Source organism: Rhinopithecus roxellana, chromosome 8 (genome assembly GCF_007565055.1).
Source record: "Rhinopithecus roxellana isolate Shanxi Qingling chromosome 8, ASM756505v1, whole genome shotgun sequence".
In the NCBI taxonomy this organism is placed as follows: domain Eukaryota; kingdom Metazoa; phylum Chordata; class Mammalia; order Primates; family Cercopithecidae; genus Rhinopithecus; species Rhinopithecus roxellana.
This window is the reverse complement of record NC_044556.1, coordinates 97,005,773-97,026,599: the sequence shown is the minus strand read 5'-3', so window position 1 is coordinate 97,026,599 and position 20,827 is coordinate 97,005,773. Positions and strand designations below refer to the sequence as shown.

The 20,827-nt window shown below is 44.0% G+C and overlaps 1 non-coding gene across 1 annotated transcript; it reads right to left on the bottom strand.

Moving 5' to 3' along the window:
- Positions 1-1,452: 1,452 nt before the first annotated feature.
- On the bottom strand, positions 1,453-1,557 carry LOC115899393. Its single transcript, XR_004059113.1, has one exon. It is a non-coding gene; the product is annotated as a U6 spliceosomal RNA (small nuclear RNA).
- Positions 1,558-20,827: the final 19,270 nt, after the last annotated feature.

Genomic DNA, 20,827 nt, shown 5'->3' with positions numbered 1-20,827 from the left:
ATTCCTCCACAAAAGAAGTGATCAAACAAACAACATGTTCCCTAAATCTTTGGTTTGGGCTTAAGCTTTTCCCTGCTCTTTGTATCTGTCCTCCATTCCTGACACTATAGCTGGGATGCCTGCCTTTGTAACCAAGCCTGGCTCAGGCAGAAGCACATCTTCTGAGCATCAAAAAAAAGATGCACATCTTTTTTTTTTTTTTTTTTTTGAGACAGAGTTTCACTCTTGTTGCCCAGGCTAGAGTGCAATGGCGCGATCTCAGCTCACTGCGACCTCCGCCTCCTGGGTTCAAGCGATTCTCTTGCCTCAGCCTCTGAGTAGCTGGGATTACAGGCATGCACCACCATGCCCGGTTAATTTCATATTTTTAGTAGAGACGGGGTTTCTCTAGTTGGTCAGGCTGGTCTCGAACTCCCGACCTCAGGTGATCCACCTGCCTTGGGATCACTTCTGGGACTTCAATTTTGTCATCTCCTGGCTGATCCAGCCACCATACTAGCCCCTGCCCAAGGCCCTGAGTTCATGGCTGCCATTTCCTCCTGTTTCTATGGGCAGCCTCGACTTACCAGCAGCTTTTGGAGCCAATTGGCCTAGGTTTGTTTCCTGGCCCTTATCAGTCATGTGACCTTGAATCAGTCAATTTCTTTCTTTTTTTTTTTTTTTTTTTGAGATGGAGTCTCATTCTGTCGCCCAGGCTGGAGTGCAGTGGTGTGATCTCTGCTCACTGCAACCTCCACCTCCTGGGCTCAAGCAATTCTCTTGCCTCAGCCTCCCGAGTAGCTGGGATTACAGATGCTCACCACCACGCCTGGCTAATTTTTGTATTTTTACTAGAGACAGAGTTTCACCATGTTGGCCAGGCTGGTTTCAAACTCCTAACCTCAAATGATCCACCCGCCTCGGACTCCCAAAGTGCTGGGATTACAGGCATGAGCCACAGCGCCCAGCCAGTCAACTTCATGAGGGTTGTGTTTCTTTATCTATAAAATGGAGATAATAGCCCCATCAATGTTTTTGTAAGACATAAATGTGTTACTACATCTACAATTATTAGTCCTATGCTCGCCATGCATTTGGTGTTCCAAATAAAATGTATTATTATTGGCTAGTTATCATCTGCCTTTTAAATAGATATAAATAAATATTGTAAAGGACAGCCTGGGACAGCAACAGTAGACGTCTGCCCTAGTTGTGTTTAGGCAACGTGCTGGCTTCTAAAACTTGCTAATAATATACTTTATTTAATGAACATATCCCAAATAGTTTCAGTTCAATGTGAACAATATAAAAATGAATGAGATATTTTACATTTTTTTTATTATGGTAAAACATATAAAACAAAATTTACTATCTTAACCATTTTTATGTGTACAGTTAAATGGGATTAAGTTGGTTCACATTGATGTGCAACCATCACCACCACCCATCCACAGAACATTTTTCATCTTGCCCCAAAATATGAAACGCTTTGCAAGTTTGTATGTTATCCTTGCACAGGGCCCATGCTAATTTCCTCTGTGTCATTCCAATTTTCAGTATCACTTCCAATATTACTTGTTACCCACACAAACACAGCACCTTGGCCTTTTAAAGAGGTTCGCTGATGGTCTGAAAGTGATTAACAAGGGTTAAAGAACCTGTCTTATAGAGTAAGTTTGCTTTAAACCTCATGCAATTTTGCATGCTAAAACTGCCTCAGAAACTCTGACTGGGGGTTCTGTGGACACACGACTTACTGTGACAACTATAGGTTGAACATTTTCATTTTTCACTCAACCAGAACTAACTTAAGATGTGTCGTCACCAATGTGCTTTCTCAGAGGGTCTATTGCTGACTAATTGGAGGCATTGTGTTAGTAAATTCTTCTCAAACAAATACATTCTTTCGACAGATCTTAGATCTGAGTCCTTTATGGAGACCTGTTAACTTTCTACTGTAAACATTTGTTATTCAACTCCAGATCAGATACAAATGGTTATCGAGATGAAGTGCAGAAATACTTTTTTTTTTTCTTTCTATTCCACATGGCTTTTTAAGACTTGGCGCAGGATAGAAAAGAATGCCTGAGTCAGGATTCAGGAATTAACTATCACCCACAGGCTCACTTCTAGGTAGATGGAGAAGTGCATATCCCCACGTCCTCTTGAGGCTAGGTGTGGCCATGTGGCTTGCTTGGCCAGTGGAATACGGGCTGCAGTTACCTTGCCCCAGTCAACTCTAAAACGGTGTGTGACGCTAGTGGTGTCATAAAATGATGGATCCCCCATCAGCCTGGGACCCGTAACAATTACAAAGAGCAGAGGCCCCTCCTGCCCAGTGGGAGGCGTGTAATACGGCAGCAATAAAGTTTTGAGTCTTTAAACTCCTGAGATTTTGGGATTTTTCATTACAACAGCATAATCAACTTATCCTGGCTAATACAGGAGCTAAGTAATAAATGCAAAAAAATCACTAAATTATGAAAGGCCTTCCTCTTTTTCCCTGCCCATCACCTGCCCACCAACACTCTTCTCTGACCACCACTATAAACAATAGAACAAATTCTGAAAGAAAACTTCCCTTGGTCATAATTTTAACATGGCTAGGTTTTTTATTTATTTTTATTTTTATTTATTTATTTATTTATTTTGAGACAGAGCCTCGCCCTATTGCCCATGCTGGAGTGCAATGGCATGATCTCAGCCTACCACAACCTCTGCCTCCCAGGTTCAAGCGATTCTCCTGCCTCAGCCTCCCGAGTAGCTGGGATTACAGGCACGTGCCACCATGCCTGGCTAATTCTTAGTAGAGATAGGGTTTCACCATGTTGGCCAGGCTGGTCTTGAGACCTTGTGATCTGCCTGCCTCAGCCTCCCAAAGTGCTGGGATTACAGGTGTGAGCCACCACGCCTGGCCTAATTTTTGTATTTTTAGTAGAGATGGGGTTTCACCATGTTGGTCAGGCTGGTCTCGATCTCCTGATCTCATGATCCACTCGCCTCAGCCTCCCAAAGTGCTGGGATTACAGGCCTGAGCCACTGTGCTCGGCAGCCTAGCTCTTTTATGTTGTTGTTTTTCCAGCTCAGGTTTGGTGTTGTAATGGAGCCTTAAAATCTGACCGTTTTCAGGCCGGGCACACTTTCATCTGCCAAGCACACTCCCTCCCTCCTGATTCCCTGAGGGAGACGTACAAATGAGTGATAATGGGTGAGAAACCAAAGCCTCACTTTATATTCAGCCAAGTTCCTTACAGACTGCAGCACTGGGATGAGCCTCTGGGCCTACATGGAGCCTCTGTGGATCCCTAAACGTAAATGTAGTATTGAACCCCAAATGAAAAGCCTGTTCATTTGTGAAAAAGAGAAAAGAGAGCCAGCGGATCCATTCTAGTGGGGCAGGCTCTGCCTTTCTCTCACGCCAGCTGGAGGGAGAGAGCAGAATTGGGTGTGTCCACATCTGAAGTGCCGAAGCAGGAGGAATCAGACAGGCATGCCCAAATGGAATCTTATAAAACCTGCAGGCCGGGCGCGGTGGCTCAAGCCTGTAATCCCAGCACTTTGGGAGGCCGAGACGGGCGGATCACAAGGTCAGGAGATCGAGACCATCCTGGCTAACCCGGTGAAACCCCGTCTCTACTAAAAAATACAAAAAAAACTAGCCGGGCGAGGTGGTGGGCGCCTGTAGTCCCAGCTACTCGGGAGGCTGAGGCAGGAGAATGGCGTAAACCCGGGAGGCGGAGCTTGTGAGTGGAGATCCAGCCACTGCACTCCAGCCTGGGTGACAGAGCAAGATTCCGTCTAAAAAAAAAAAAAAAAAAAACCTGCAGCCCCACCCCGTGGCAGATGGGACCCAGTCTGTGTCCTGAAAGCTGGCTCTTGGTGGGGTTAGCATAGGTGAGAGGTAGGGGGTTATATCCTGAGTCCTCTGAAGTAGGGGCAATGCCCAAACCCCACGTGAACACTTTAGAAAGAGTAGCCAGGGCACAATCTGATCAGTGCTCTGGGGGCAACATGAGCTGTGTGCTCTGGAGGCAGAGAGGAGGAGCAGCTTATTGTGGGGTAATGATGCCACCTGGCTGACCTCTCAGCTGTGAAGAGGGCATGAAATGAATTGCACACGGGCACTTTGCAGATTGTCTGGATGAAAGCAAGATGCTACAGCCATTCGCCAGTGTGGACATCAGCCCCTCAGTTTATCTCAAGGGGGAATGGCGCTGGCTGGAGTATCTTCTCCCTTCCTTTCCTGACTCCCCGCTCCCCAGGCCCACCCCCACCCCCACTCAAGATGATTGTTCTTTAGTCAAGGGGAATGAATGTCTTCCAACACGATATGCTTTCCAAACCCTTTGAGCTTGTGCTTCTCTTCTTTCTTTTCTTTTGGGAAATAAGATTCTGGGTCAGAAGTCTTCTAAATTTAAAGAAAGTACTTAGAGAAGAGCATCTTCTTTCTCTGCTAAGGCAAAAGCAAGCCTGAACCCCCATGCTAATGAATCTGCAATGCTAGGGCATATTCGGAAGCTGCCCAGAAGAAGTGGGTGGAAAAGAAGGTCTGATTTAACTGAGAGTAAACTGTGCTCAAGTGATATGTAATCTCTCCAAGGCAATGTGTCACTCAACTGCAAGCTTGCCTCATTTTCACCCACTAATTCATCTGCTTTCCTACTTAGATTCTATGGGCTAAGTCACATGGCATTGAAGAAAGTCACATTACATCACAAGCGTGGATACACCTTCTCCCCAGCTGGGGCAATCAGGCTGTCCCTACTTAATCCACAGAGATGAAGACACAAACAAGCTCCTCCTCTCTTCTATTTATCTTCAAAATGGCTCCTGTAGATGTCCAAGCCTGTAATTTCTCAGATCTGGAGCTTCATCATTTACATGCTTTGCTTTCAACTCTATAAAGTTTTCCTGTGCCCTAAAGAACAGGAGCCCTGTTTGTTCATGTGCCAGTTTGGAGAGCCAGGACTTAACTACAAATAATTGAGCACATGTGCAGGAGTCTGCATGTGGAACCTTGAGCCTCCCCAGCTGAGCTTCTAACTGACTCCCACAGCACCTCTCAGTCTTGCTTCTGGCAGGGAAGCCCCAGGCTTGGGATCCAGCTATGTGGCATTGGACCCAGCCCAGAGCTATAGCCCAGGTTGCAAGAGAAACAGTTCAATGTTTTCATCTTATTCTGCAAAACAAGACAAAGCCTTCCTCTATCCCTTTACAATGAGATAAGAAGACTAGAATTTATATCAGTTTGCAAGTTAATCGTCCAGAATGTAAAGAGATGAAATCTGTGTAATTAATTTGCATTTCTGATGGCAGAACAGAAATTCAGTGACTACCAGTGTAACTTAGGAGAGTAAGAATTGTCTCATGTGAAAAATGGTTAGGACCAAGTGCCATCTTGGCTTAGCTAAGACCTGATGACAAGCCAAGATCCTACCTCTGTTATATTAACATAGTATTCATTCATTCATTCAATCAAAATCTTAGCACCTACTTGTATATGCCAAGCTGGGCACAAGATACTGAACAAGAGATAACTCCTGCCCTCGTGAAATTCAGTCTAGTGCAAGCTTTGGACAGGTGAATAGAAAACAAAGTATAGTGTGACGAAAGATGAATGTTGGCCAGTTAACAAAAGAACAGCAATTTTTAGCCAGAGGAAATGACACAACCTTTTTTTCAAAATATAAGGAACTAAGGCTGGGTGTGGTGGCTCATGCCTGTTATCCCAGCACTTTGTGAGACTGAGGCAGGCAGATCACGAGGTCAAGAAATCGAGACCATCTTAGCCAACATGGTGAAAACCCATCTCTACTAAAAAACACAAAAATTAGCAGGGCGTGGTGGCGCGGGTCTGTAGTCCCAGCTATTCGGGAGGCTGAGGCAGGAGAATCACTTGAACCTGGGAGGCGGAGGTTGCAGTGAGCCAAGATCATGCCACTGCACTCCAGTCTGGCAACAGAGTGAGACTCTGTCTCAAAAAAAAGAAAAAAAAGTAAGAAACTCCAAGGCAAAGAATCCATAGAATGTCCTTAAACTTCATGAGGTTAAATGTCAGTCACTATACACATGTGACTTATGGTTATCTACTTTTATGAATTATGTAAGTGTTTATTAAGAAAGTTGTAAAACAATTAAACAATTTTTAAAAAACAGATGCCTGAACAGATTTTGGAGGTTCAGAGTGGCACTCTGTTTTATGCTAGTGAAGGCAGGAAACTGCCCCGATCTCTTTGCAGGTGGGAACTGGAGTGTGGGCGTGAGAACTAGCCAGGCGCTTCGGCGCTGGCAGAGGTGAAGTCCACTCCCTTGCACCCACTGTGCTCAACCCCCAACAGGAGGGACCACGCAGGTAAACAGATACAGGAGCTGGGGTGAGTGCTTTTGGACGCTGGTAGAAACAAACTCTATACCAGCCCCACGGCAGCATCTGGGGGGTGTCTGCGACCCCTTAAGCCCCAGAGGAAGTGTTACAGTCAGTGCTCTTTTAGCTTTGCCATCTGCAGATGGCTTAAGTATTAACAGCTCAGTGGAGGGTCTGTGTGACAGCCTTTTGCACCCACACTTGTGGCTCCGAGCTCTTGTTCAGCATCCTGGAAAAACAAGGTCTCATGAATGAGTTGAAGATGGTAAATGTGGGAGATTTTTATTGCCAATGAAAGTGGCTCTCAGTGGGATAGGGAGTTGAAAAGGGGACACAGCAGGAAGGTAATCTTCTCCCAGAGTCCAGCTGTCCTTGGTCGGACTCCTCTCTGAAGCTGCACCATCAAGTTGTCCTTCTGAAGTCAAGCTGCTTCTCTCCAATGTTCAACATAATCTGCAATGTCCGGTTGCTCTCCTCTACTCCCTCTGCCAGTGGAGCCTTGGGTTTTCATGGGCACAGGATCGGGGATGGGGTGGGGCAGGCCATGGGTGGTTTTGGAAAAGGCAACATTCAAGCAGAAAAACAGGGATGTACGTTCTCACTTTGGGCTGAGGTTCCAGGCTTGAGGGTGGGGCCCTTGCCCAGGACCTGCCCTCTTCCACCCAGAATCTCCCTGCCTCCTGTCCCTATCGCTGGTGACATCATCTCCCTTTTATTTGACACTATCAGCAATCCCACCAAATCTAGGCATCACCAACCAAGGTTCTGTAAGGACAAGCTGTCGACTTGTGCAAGGAGTAGAAGTGGAGCCATAATTTGCAGAAGCCCACTGCCGTGTAGAGTCATCCAGACACCCTGAGTTGATTTGCATGATCATATCTTTGCACAGTCCTTTGCTCTGGGGGGGAACCAGGTGAATGCCTCCCAGGCAAAGTGCTCTCCTCTCTGTCTTAATGATGCCATGAGCAAAGCTCTGCCCACGTATCCTGGTGCCTTGACTATCAGAAATTGAAATCACCTGCAATGTGAACCAAGCCTCCTCAGCCTTCTTTAGCCAGAGGAAGGGTTTCCTTTTGCAGTCCATTTCCCAGTGTTCTCCTTAAGGCCCCTGATCACTGGGTGATGTGGCCATTGCCTCATGTGGGTTTTCATATTTTCTCAGACAAAAGATGCTTCTGTGATCTGCAAGCTGTTCTGTTCTGCAGGTCTTGCTCTCTCTCCTGCATTCTTTTTTCCCTTCGTTAGGTTACGCTGAAGTGTTTCTGCAGCTCTCTTAAACTTTCTACTAACAAAACACTGGCCTCATTTCTATTAGCTTGTCCTTAGGGCACCTCTGGGAGGCATCTCAGTTGTTCCTTATGCAACACAAGTAACCGGCCTCACAACTCAAAGCTTGGCTGTAGGCGGATGACTCTACTAAATGCTAACATGGGGCAAGACAGAACAAAAAACTGATTTTTTTCTCTTCAAGGACTTTGAATCTAGTCAAGGACACCAAACATTTATGGATTTACAAAGAAACAACTTTGTCTCATAAACAAGAAATAGTCTTCTCTGTTTCTAGAGCCCTTTGTCCATGAGGCCATGGTAGCAATATTTTTATTCCATTGGATGCTTTGCCCCTTTGTTTTTCTATGAAGATGAGCCCCATGAGGGTAGACGCACATCTTTTCAACTTCTCATTCCCAGTGCTGTGAAAGAAAATAGAATCTCAGGACTCCACACTCACTATGCCAAAGGGAAAGTTAAGGTTGGGAACAGAGTCACCAATCCTGCCTTCCTTTTGTTCTGGAGCAGAAGCTGTAATTCCACAACCCGTGTCATAGGCTCATTTCCTGTACTCCCTCTTTTCTCATGTCTATAATACTTTATCGTAAATAAAATGTAGATCTACTGAGCATGAGACAAGTCATCATTGACTTTTTCGTCTACACTCTCTTTTCACATGTAAAATGTAGTTTACTAAGGCTCATCAGAGCCTCACTAGAATGTAACCACCTACCTCACTGCCTACCCACTCTCCTCTTTTTTCCCCTCCTGCTTCCTCTTTCCTCTTTAAATACAGAAGTTCCTGAAACCCTTTTGGAAGAATCGCAGGTTCAGGGACAGATGTCCCTGCAACTGGTATATTTTCCCAAGCATGTCCTCGACCTTGACAAAATAAACCTCTATGGATTGACACCTGCCTCAATCACTTTTTGGTTGACAGTGCCCATCATAGTGCCTCTTACATGGGTATTCTATAAGTATATGTTGGATACTAAATTTGTCGAGAGGTAAAGTGGCTGAATCAACTTCTTTACATTGACTGCCCTTGGGCAGGAATAGTTTTCACCCAGTTACTTAACTGTTCAGAAATCAGTTGCACACTGTTGATGAGAAACAGAAGCTCGGGATGTTCATGTCAGCCAACATTTCCTCATTCACCAGGAAGTATCACTTGAATGAGGTTCAAGGTAGCAGAATGGCAAGGACAGTTCTATTCAGCAACCATTCGATGGCGTATATAATATATGTGTGTGTGTGTGTATTTATAGACATACATACAGATTTATATGTGTGTGTATATATATTTATTCACACATTTACACATGTATAATATGATTTCAGGAAACACCAAGACAACTTCTAATAAAAATATATGTTCCTATTACATCCCCCTAGTCAAGGGATGAATGTGGTGGAAGGGGCTTATGAGGAAAAGAAGGGCTCATACAATGTGTTAGGAAGTGGGTGTTCAGAAGCAGGAATGTCAATCTAGGAAAGGGGACCAGGGATGAAGGGATTCCAGGGTAGAGCACAATGAGTGTTGCTAGTGATCCTGTATATTTAGAAGACCTGGTAATAAGAGGGTCTGAGAGGCTTATCCATGGGCAGCTGAGAGGGATTGGGGTCTGCAGTCATTCACCACTCACTGCAGCTGTGGGGTGAGAACCGCTGATCCCCATCCAGGCGGAGCTTCTGGCAGAAAGTGTGCAGAGTCATCAGATGCACGTGCTTGGGATTTGAAACATCTCAATTCAAATTCTAGCTCTGTCATCAGTCAACTTGGGAAAAAATTATTTCACTTCTCTCAGGGCTTTTTCTTCATTTCTAAAATGAAGCTGCTATTCGACCTTGTAAGTTGTTGAGTAAATTAAATAACAGAAAACACTCAATACGGTGCCTGCCACATAGAAAGAAAGTAATATACAGCAACTCTCATTAAAAGTTATTACTGGCTGGGCATGGTAGCGCACACCTGTAATCTCATCACTTTGGGAAGCCAAAGTGGGAGGATCGCTCGAAGTCAGGAGTTCAAGATCAGCCTGAGCAACATGGCAAGACCCTGATCTCTAAAAAAAAATTTTAAAATAGCAAGGCATGATGGCTCATCCCTATAATCCCAGCTACTCAGGAGGCTGAGGCAGGAAGATCACTTGAGCCCAGGAGGTTGAGGCTGTAGTGAGCTGTGATCATACCACTGCACTCCAGCCTGGGCAACAGAGAGAAACCCTGACTCAAAAAAATAAAATAAAATAAAATAAAATAAAATAAAATAAAATGAAAGAAAGAAAAGAAAAGAACAAAAGCCAATATTGCAGGGAGAGGCAGGTCATCTGAAGATGGCTAGGTTCTCATGGTAAAGTGCTGGGATGGGGCTAGACTTTAACCAGACAAGAAATTTCAGGAGACATTTATCCTTATGAGTATTCAAAGACTTCTGGGAAGGAAAACATTGTGAACATCATTAGACAGTTATGCCTTGGTTAGAAATAACTTTTTCTGAAAGCTGGTTTTGATTAAGAAAGGGAGAAGTGAGAAAGGACATGGACAATTGACTCGGGGGAGAGAGATTGTGGGAGGAATTTCTGAGTTACAAGACATGGAAGGCTTGTCCGAGAAAAGCATGCTGAAAAGAAACTCCTTCTGCTTCTCCACTTTGCTGCTGAGTAGACGGGGGCCGGCCCTCCTTTGGTAGCTGAATGTCACTTCCTCACCTCCCCCACTCCATTCTGCCCTGAGTGGAAGTGACCAAAATGTGCCATTTCCTGCAGCGGGGCGTGCTACATCAATTCTTCATCGGGTAGTTAAATCCTATCTCCTCTTTGCTTTTCTAATACCCAGATGTTATTCAGAATACTTCTGTTCTCCTCAATTCTCTTTTCCCGTGTTGGAATTAGGACTGAACAGGTAGATTTAAGCCAACTTGATTTTCTGTCAATTTGGGAGTCAAATCTTGCGAGTTTTTTTTTTAAAGAGACTGTGGTGAAAAAAAACCGAAAGTACTCAAATGAGCATTATTCTCGGGATGCTTCTGATTTATCTGGAGCCAGAAAATTAAAGACATTTATAAAAGGCAGATTTCTGCGAAATAAAAAAAAAAACAACAACCATTTTATCTTCCTCTTACCTGAAAGCCAGATTGTGTTTAGAATGTGCAAATTGGAAGCAGATTGAATAAGTGCTGCTGCTCAGGGTTTGGGCCTTTTGAATGTGGAAAAAAAAAAACCCTAACTATGAACCAATCGATTTGTCTGCTCTTAGGAGGCTAATCTGTCATGAGCTATTATCTTATACTGTAGTAATAAACACGCCTTGCCTACTGAAGAGAGGTGTGGAGTTCCATAAACTTCTAAGAGGATATTCTCAAGGGCAACAGTTCCCAACACATGTCCTAAGAGGAACTAGTTCCCTGGGATGGTAATGCACTATCTGTGCCAACCAAGCTTGGAAAATACCAGATTATACAAAATAAACTCAATTTCTTTTCCTCAGGAATGTTCAGCCTTCAATATAAACCTAATATACATATTTAATATCCATTCATTGAGATTTTTCTAGAGTGAAGAGTCAATATTTAGCATTTTCCAAACTAATTCGACCATAGACTCCTGTTTCTGAGAATGGTTTTGAGAGACTCGCGTTCCGTGGACCACATGTTGAGAAATACTGCACAAAAGTCATTAGTCTACTGATGGTTAGTGTGTGGTTAGCTATTTAAAATAATAACACATTTGCTAGCATTCTAGATTCTTGAGTCTGGGAGACAAAAGCTCACCACTATTTGTAGCAAAATTAATCACCACTTTTTGGAGCTAATTGAATATTAAACTGGCATAATTCCTACATGGAAGACACACGAAATACATACATAAAATATAACTCGTTTTGTTCTGTAGATGAGGTGAGTAGAACCTGGCAATTATCAACTGATCAGTGATTTTTTCTTTGTAGAAGATTCTAGCCTGCAGAGACATATGGTGGACAACTTGAAATCAACCAAGATAATACTTTTCTTTATATTGATGAGCATTCATTTCCATCCAGAGAGATGTGCTGGGGAATATATATTCCTTCCTGAAGAGAGGAGGGCAGAGTTCTGTGAGCTTCCGTGTTGACAGTCAGTAGGATGATACTGCCTGAAGATGTAAAGATTCTCAGATCACCATTATATATTGGGAAACAACGAATACACACACACACACACACACACACACACACACACACACACACACACTGCTCCAGGCTGTTAAAAGATGAGAAAAGTAAAACCTAAATATGCTTGCCATTAGAGTAGCAAGAGCTGGGATTTTAAACTCAGTACTTCTGACTCTCATTCCAAATGAAAATAAAGTTTTTTTTCACTTGCAGATAACCACATTACAAAACATTAGAAACTTGTTAAAAGTGAGAAAATCCAAGTGTGTTTCTCAATCTCCTGCTCAGAGATTCCTCTGCTTGACCTCAATGGTCATTTTCCAAGACAAGCCTTCAGATCCAAGGCATAATAAAGGCTGCTAGAAAGAAAAAAAGCAAATAAAAGTCTCCCCTCAAAGAGACTCAAATCTAGAGTAAATTTTATGGAGCCAATTATACTGTTTACACAGGGATAAATTATGTAATAGAAACATAAACAAACTGCTGAGATGGAGAAGGAAGATTCGGTTATGCATAGAAGCTGAATTTGTCTTTGAAAGATGGATAGAATTTTAAGATATGAAAGAAGAGAATGTTGGTTTACCAGTTGCCCAAAAGGGCATAGTAAGTCAGAAAATGAGGTGTGCTGGCATTTAGTAACAGGTCATTACTGGTGACTAACAAAATCAGCCTGAGAGGCAAAGAGGACTCTGGTCAATTCCAAGACATCTACACGGAAGCAAGAGCTAGTGAGAGAGTAACAAACTTAAAACAATGAGACTGAATCCCACATTACAAACTGCTCAGGAAAAACACAGCATAGGAGATAAGTATGTAGGGAGGAAGTTGAGTGGATAAGGAGAGAGGGCAGCCGGACCCAATTCTGATGGATAATTTGGGGTTTCTGGTTTGGTCTTGATTTTCAGAAACTGGCTGGATTTCTTCCTCTCTCTGTAAGGCAGCTTAAAAACATCACTGGGGCAGTGACAGAGCCAAGGAATAATGAGCAAAGGCACAGAGGTGAGAAAGTGCCAAAGGCCTGGAAGCAGCTGGTGTGTTCAGGAATCAACGAGTGACGTGTGGTTCCCCCTCGGTATCCATGGGGATTGGACCTGCGATCCCCCGAGGATATTAGAATCCAGATACTCAAGTCCCTTAGGTAAAATGATGCAGTATTTGCATATAACCTACTCACATCCTCCCATAAAATTTAAATCATCTCTAGATTAGTTATAATACCCAGTACAATGTAAATGCTATGTAGATAGTTATTATACTGTGCTGTTTAGGGAATGATGACAAGGAAAATGCCTAAGAGTCTGTGTATGCTCAGCACAGACACAACCATCCTTTTTTATCTCCAATTTTTTTGCCTTTCTTTCTCTTTTGTAGACACAGGGTCTCGCTATGTCACCAGGGCTGGTCTTGAACTCTGAGCCTCAAGTGATCCTCCTGCCTCAGCCTCCCGAAGTGCTGGGATCACAGGAGGGAGTACCACACCCAGCCTATTGAATATTTTTAATCTGAGGTTTGCTGAATCCATGGATGAAGAACCCACGGATATAGAACAGAGCTCTAACTGTAGTGGACTCTGCCCTCTTTTGCTCAAGAGAAAACGAAACAAAACAAAACTGGATGTTCATCTAAGAGACAAGAGTGAAAGTGCAGACCAGAACCCCATCTCTGCTAAGGGAATGACCGTCTCAGAGGTCAGATCTCTCCAACTGTGGGTCAGTGCTTTCTTCCAAATGAGCCTTGGCCCGAAGAAGCCGTGCAGTGAATGACCTTCACACATCAACTTGGAGTCTTTTTGGAAAAGTGAGTGCCATTTTTAACCATAAGAAGGGCTGGTCCTGAGGTCTGAAATTAAGAAGCCCTCATTGTGTGTGAAGGGCTTTGAAGTACCACCCGAAGTTGCTCTTGGTCTTTTCTGTTCAAGTAGAAATACACTATGAATTCACCCTGGGATTACAAGCTCCTATTGGCCTTTAGTCTGGAAAGAGGGCAGGGAAGAATTCAAAGAATGAATTATAACAAAGGAATGTTAGGTATATGATATCTGGGTAGGGGAGGTCTTACAGGGCTGAGCAACTTTCCTATGATGGCTCACACCTGTATTCCCAGCCCTTTGGGAGGCCAAGGTGGGAGGACTGCTTGAGGCCAGGAGTTTAATAGCCTGGGCAACATAGTGAAACCCTGTTTCAACAAAAAAGAATAAACAGCTGGGAGTGATGGCCGCAGGAGTCTGTGGCAGGAGGATCACTTGAACCCAGAAGTTCAAGTGAAAACAGTGGTGCTATGACTGTGCCGCTGTTTTCAAGCCTGGGCAATACAGTGAGACTTTGTCTCAAAAAAAAAAAAAAGAGAGAAAAGAAAAGAAAAGTCCCATAGGCACTATCAGCTTCAGGACAGGTGCTGCTCCCCTATAGCACTCAGGGTGTTGGTGCCATCTGCACAGGGCTTGGGCATTGGCTCAGAGGAAGGGTAAGTTGGTGGTCGTCAGAGTTGAGCTAATGTTGCCCTTGAGCCATGGCTGCTGCTGCTGAGCTGAGTCACAGCCCTGGAAGAAGTGCGGGGCTTACATGGACTGTCGTCAGAACCAGCTTCTGCCCAGCACTGCATTCTCAGTCAGCCCTGGCTCTGGGACAAGTGGTCCCCAGGGAAGCCTGGAACATCAGGACTGCAGTTCTCTCTTTGTTCTGAATTAGTTCAGATGCCTTTTACTGAGTGTGTGTTTCAGGGATGATGGAATATCATCAGCAAGCCCAGATTTTGATGATGCTCACCAGGGAGGGTACGGACAGGCTCCACCAGGCTTCCTAAGGTAGGAAGTCAGAACTAGCAGAGAACATGGGCCCCAAGGGTCGGCACTCAACTTGCCAGCCAAGAGAAGTATTCCATATCTCTGGGGTCAGCTTTTCTTGAGGATTTGTATTCTATTTAGAAATGTGTTTTAGTCATGTCCTAACCAAGAGATATGATCATCAAAAAACCTTGCAGTCTGGCCATCTGGACACTTGGTTTCTTTGGGGTTTGTTAATAAAGGAAGGACAGAAAGGTCAGCATGTGGTTAGGACATCTGGCTGTCACCATAGAGTCTGGAAAAAGTCAATGATGACTAGTTGTCCCCTGAAACTGGAGTCACATCTCTGCAAAGGAAAAGCTTTTTCTTCTTGGAAATGTCATGTCCAAAGCCATTTCTCAAGTGAGCTGAGTTCTTCTTTATGAATGCCCACTAGGCATTCATCAGAATAGTGTCCAGCACTGGGAACCCAAGCTCTTACGTTCCCATTGGAGTACTTCAGTGGTGCGCTGATGACCTCATGTAGAGGTCTGATGAGAAGCTCTTGCACTCAAATCCACCTATTGATTTCAGTTCATGGAACTGACTGAGGCCTTATAAGCTCCTTGTCACCAGCACAACAGGGAGCCCTCCCTCAGAGGGAGGCCTGGAAATCCTATAGAGGGCTTACTTCTCTGGTAAGGGTGTTTTCAATTTCTTCATTCACTCACTTAACACATATTTAGTAAGCACCTGTTGTGTGCCAGGCACTGTTCTGGGTGGCAGGAACCCAAAAATAAGTAGATCCTAGTCTGTACAAACTTTTAAAAGAGAGTAAGCCGTTTATAATGGGAAAGGTATTGGATCATCCGAACCAGGGCTGGATTTGGAATATAGAAAAGTGTGGAATTGATTCACTCTGTTACCAGGATAAACGATATGTTTTGCACCCCGGTATTTTCTTTTTTCAGAATGAGAGGAGTGGACAAGACAGCAGTCTTCATGGAGCCAGCTGTCAAGGCTGGGTTTTGCCTCTAGGAACGCCCTCAAGATAAATTGCCAATACCTGGAGCGACAGTGACCATGGGCCTGGAGCTGCCTGTCATCTCAGCTGCCTGCCCTTTCTATGCAGGATGAAGGAAAAAGACTGGATTCCCGGCAGGCCTGAGACACATGAAGGACCAGCTACCTAGGACATGAAAGAAGAATGCCAGTATTTATGGAGCACCTTCTACGGAGCAGAGCCCATCACCTACTCCTTCAGGGTGTTGCTTTCTTCATCTTTCAAGATGAGGAAACTGAGGCTCAGAGAGGCTAAGCAGCCGATAGAAAAGGGCAGAGCCAGGAGTCAGATTCAGATTCAGGCCTATGAGGCTCCAGACCTCAGATACCACAAGCGAATAAATGAAGGAATGAGTTATGGAAGAATGGAAGACTGCTTTTGACGGTGGTGCAGCAAATGCTGCTAGGGTCTAGTAATGTATTTAGTCTAGTTTGGGCACAAATCATGGACATTAGAACAGCAGGTGGGAGAAGCAGATGAAACTTGGTCTTTTTGTGCTTAGTGCATCCTGTTGGTTTTGCCTTTCTGCAGAAATGAGTGGAAGCTGAAGACTGAGTGGCAGTGGAGGGCAGAGGGACAGAGCCAGGCTCTGGGAAGGTCAGCTGGCAGCACTGCGACTGAGGGAATGGGAGGGACCCAAGAGAAATTTTCTGAAGTTAGTAAAGAGGTTGTAAGGGAGGAAGGAGTGCAAACGGAAGGGGCAACTAATGCTAGAAATATTGCAGGAGAATTCATAAGACTTCTTGACTGAGTGGGTAGGAAATGTAAGTAGAGGAAGGGATCGCAGCTGGCTCTGTAGTTATTTCTTTGAGCTTATGCTTATTAGTGTTGGCTATGAGCCAGAACTTACTTAGATTGTCCTATCTGGTCCTCTCAATAACCCCACGAGATACATTCCATTATCATCATCTCCTTTTAATAGATGAGAATGCAAAGAGGCACATAGAGATCATATAAGATTTCCCAGTACAAGGGACATCTCCACCTGGATAGCTTCACCTCAAACTCAACACTTTGTAAACTAAATCCACCATTGCCCCGCCAACTTGCTCCTCCTTTTAGCTTCCCTGTTTTAATTAGTGCCATCATCATCCTCTTAGTGGCTCAGGGCCAAAGCTTGGAAGAAATGTGTCGTTTTTATTCATTCATTATATGTGCTTCCTACAAGCCAGGCACTGTACAAGATGCTGGGATTACAGGTAGACAATTGGTCCTGGCCCTTAAGGTGCTTAGAGTATGCTGAGGATCAACGCAAAAGAATGGCTGGGTCCCACTGTAGAAGAGAAGCAGGACGTCTCCAAATACGGCAAGCTGCTTTCTTCACATCTCTGCTCAATCTCAGTTATGTAATAAATATGCTTTAAAACATTGTCTCAGCATTCTCCAACTGACCAGCTCCACTCTTAATTCCAACTTATAAAGCTAATAACACTAGAAATTTCAAAAAAAAAAAAAAAAAAAAAAAGAAAAGAAAAAGAAAAGAAAAAACCTACGGGTTTAAAAAAAAATTCTGTGGCCGGGCGCGGTGGCTCAAGCCTGTAATCCCAGCACTTTGGGAGGCCGAGACGGGCGGATCACGAGGTCAGGAGATCGAGACCATCCTGGCTAACACGGTGAAACCCCGTCTCTACTAAAAATACAAAAAAACTAGCCGGGCGAAGTGGCGGGCGCCTGTAGTCCCAGCTACTCGGGAGGCTGAGGCAGGAGAATGGCGTAAACCCGGGAGGCGGAGCTTGCAGTGAGCTGAGATCTGGCCACTGCACTCCAGCCCCGGCGACAGAGTGAGACTCTGCCTCAAAAAAAAAAAAAAAAAAAAAATTCTGAGCAGCTCAGTTTCCTGCAAGAGTTTTCCTAGCAGAGCCACAAACTTGATCAATAAGGATCCTGGGCTCTATCTAATGCCTTTATTGCTCTTATGCTTCTGGGAGGTATTCATTTATTTTCCACTATGCCCTGGCTATTTCCAAAAATGTTAAAAGCATAGGTGTAATAAAACTATTAAAATGGCATGTGTAGGATCAGCCCTGAGTAATGGAGTAGAGAGAATGGGATTCTCAGAAATCTAGAACTAAGAGGAGACTACTAGCCATAAAACTTAACCCTAAATTCCCTGACAGCCAAGAGAAAAAGAGAAAAGAGAAGCTTTTATTGTAAAAATGGAAGTAAAACATAGCATTAGTAGAAGCACATCTCTTTCCAGCTCTGATTCTTAGAGTGCTGTAAGCTTCATCTCCCCCACTGGCTTTCTCACTGTCTGAAATAGGTCTGTTCCTACGCTATCCCCTATCAGGCGGGGAGCCTCTTGAGAACAAAGACTGTGTCTTAGTCAGTTTTTCTCCAGAAGTTGACCTATAACAGACATTTGATAAATATTATTTAGTGCAGAACTGAACCAATGTCTGTATATAGGTAAGAGGAAGGAAGGAAGGGAGGGAGGGAGAAAGGGAGGGAGGGAGGGAAGGAGAGAATTACCAACATCCAAAGCAGCTTTTTGTTTTGTTTTGTTTTTGTTTTTGTTTTTTTGAGACAGGATCTCCCTCTGTCACCCAGGCTGGAGTGCAGTGGTGTGATCATGGCTCACTGCAGCCTCTACCTCTCAGACTCAAGTGATCCTCCCACCTCAGCCTCCCAAGTGGCTGAGACACAGGCTCACACCACCACACCAGGCTAATTTTTGTATTTTTTGAGAGACAGGGTCTTGCCATGTTGCCATGTTGCCCAGGTTGGTCTCGAACTCCTGAGCTCAAACAATATGCCCGCCTCAGCCTCCCAAAGTGCTGTGATTACAGGTGTGTGCCACCACACCCAGCCCAAAGCATTTTTCAGATGGAAACTCATAAAAACTTCTCTGACAACTCCATCCAGATTTAATTCTCAACCTCCTTCTATGTTATCTTAGTGTTTTTTGTTTTTTTTTTTTTAACCTTTGATTATAGCACATCTTGGCAGTAATCACAGGGCCTTATCTCCTCTTGCTGCAGCTCCAGTGCCTGTGTCTAGATAAGCACTGGCCCTGCCTGTGTTTACCACCTACAGCACCGTTGCGATTTATCAACCTGGGATCAGAGTCTGACTTCATTAAGGGCAGTCAAAAGAAGGTACCATAGATTTTTGTGTCCATTCCACATGAGGAGTTTCAAAGTATGTTTTGAAGAAGGTCCACATTTGGGGATTAATTGGAGACCTCCTTGAAGTGACTCTTCTAGGACACCCAGTGTTTATTGGATATATGAGTTTTTGGTGTTTGTCTGAAAAGAAAGAAGTCTTTGTACCTAAGGTTCTTATTATCTTTAGTCTCCATTCAACTGAAAGCATGATGGGGATGAAAACTCTGGCTTTCCTGTCCCAGCAGGGGCAGTGTGTATGACTGGCCCCTCCATCCTGTCTCCTCTCCACCCCCCAAAAGATTCCAGGTTTCTCAGGCTTTCTCCAGCATCCCCTGTCAAAACCACTCCAAAGGAAGGGGGACCTGTACTGGCCGCATATGCACTGAGGTTTCTGTGACTCACCTACCTCAATGGGCTCCATTTCCCTTGCGCCGGGGGTAAGGGGAAGACCACCCTAGCATCTTTGTTTCTACTTTCATCAGAGGTAGGAATTATTTTTAGACAAGGCTAGATGAAAGGGTGGGCTGGCTGGGCAGCTCCCTTGGGGCAAATTTGAACAAGGCATAAACTGTCACTGACATAAATTCAAATTATGGTGCTTGTTAACTTTGGCTTCCATGCACAGCTGGTGAAATATAAGTTGATCCTTTTTCACTGAAGTTTGACAGAACCTTAGGGAAGAAACATTTTTAAACAGACCTTCCCCGAGCTACCATGACTACTAAGAATTTTGAGATGAACACGGGGTAAATGCAATTAGCTGAAGTTCAGCAGCTCACTGAAGCCAAGAGACCAAATAACACACGGGATAACTGGAAGGAAGAAGTGATGTATTTTGTTATCTGTGTGTTCAAATCACTCAATGTGCCTCCGAAGGAGTACTCCAGATCAAAAGAAATCTGAGAATAGATTTCCAGAAAAGTGAGACACATAGTCGAGTGTTTTAAGATTGTTGATTCAGTTTTGGTCAATGCTGATTGCTAAACTCACGTGTTTCTACGTAAAATTTGTACTCAGAGAAAATCAGCTTCTGTCTCTCATTAATAGGATTGAACATGAAATTTCAAATGTCAGGTTCCAAAACCACATGTCCTAACTGGAGTCTCAGTACAATTTTCATCCCCTAATTCACAGCTATAGGCCAGGACTGTGCGCACAGGCAAGCTGAAAACACCACCTGTGACATGACTGCAGAACTCCATTCTGTCCTGTGATACCATTCCTGTAACCCATTTAAAGCCTGTGGCCTACTTGTTCCGACATCCATGAATCTGCCTCCTCCCCCAGCAGTGGGTGCTTGCTGTGAATTAGCTGTTCTTACCTCTAACACCTCCAATAGCCGGCTGTCACTCCCTTGTGCATAGATCTGTCTATTTTTACCTATCTATAAGCTCCTTAATTAAGTACAAGGACCACTTATTACTTTTCTTTACACTTCCTAAGAGCTAAAACGATGCTAAACACATAGTGGACAATAAATACATGTCTATTGAATTAGAAAGCAAGTAGACGAATTAAGTATATAGATTTGACCTGTTGTCTGCTTACACTTGTAACTTTCACCGAACCCACCTACATGTAAGTACTTCCGGTTCTGGCTCCAACACTCTCTCTGCCTTGTCTTGCCTTATTGCTGTCTATACCCTGTATGAATGAGTAAACAACAGTCTTCAACCAAAGGAAGTGGTGGCATTTCAATCATCACGTCAAAGGTGGGGGAGGTTTGAATGGAATGGGAAAGGAGGAAGGGAGGAAAAGCAAGGAAAACCTTTCACAGGGGCCTTAACGTGCCTCCTATACCTACTGTTTTCTCTGCCTTGAATGCATTTTATACTTCCTCCTATTACTCCCCATCCTGGCAAAAACAAAAATAAATACTAACCAAACCAAAAAGAAAACTATTACCATCCTTCAAAGCTTTCACCAAAGGACACAAAACCTTCCTTGGATGACCCCAACCAAATTAGTTACTAACCACCTTCCTCGGCAATCTTAGTATCTTTTTCGAGCCTTTGATTGTAACATCTCCTGGCACTTACTCCAAGGTCTTAGTTGTTTGTGTTCATTTCTCAGCTCCATAGCTAGATTGCAGCTTACCCGAAAATGAGTTTTTCTTTTCATCGTTTTATTCC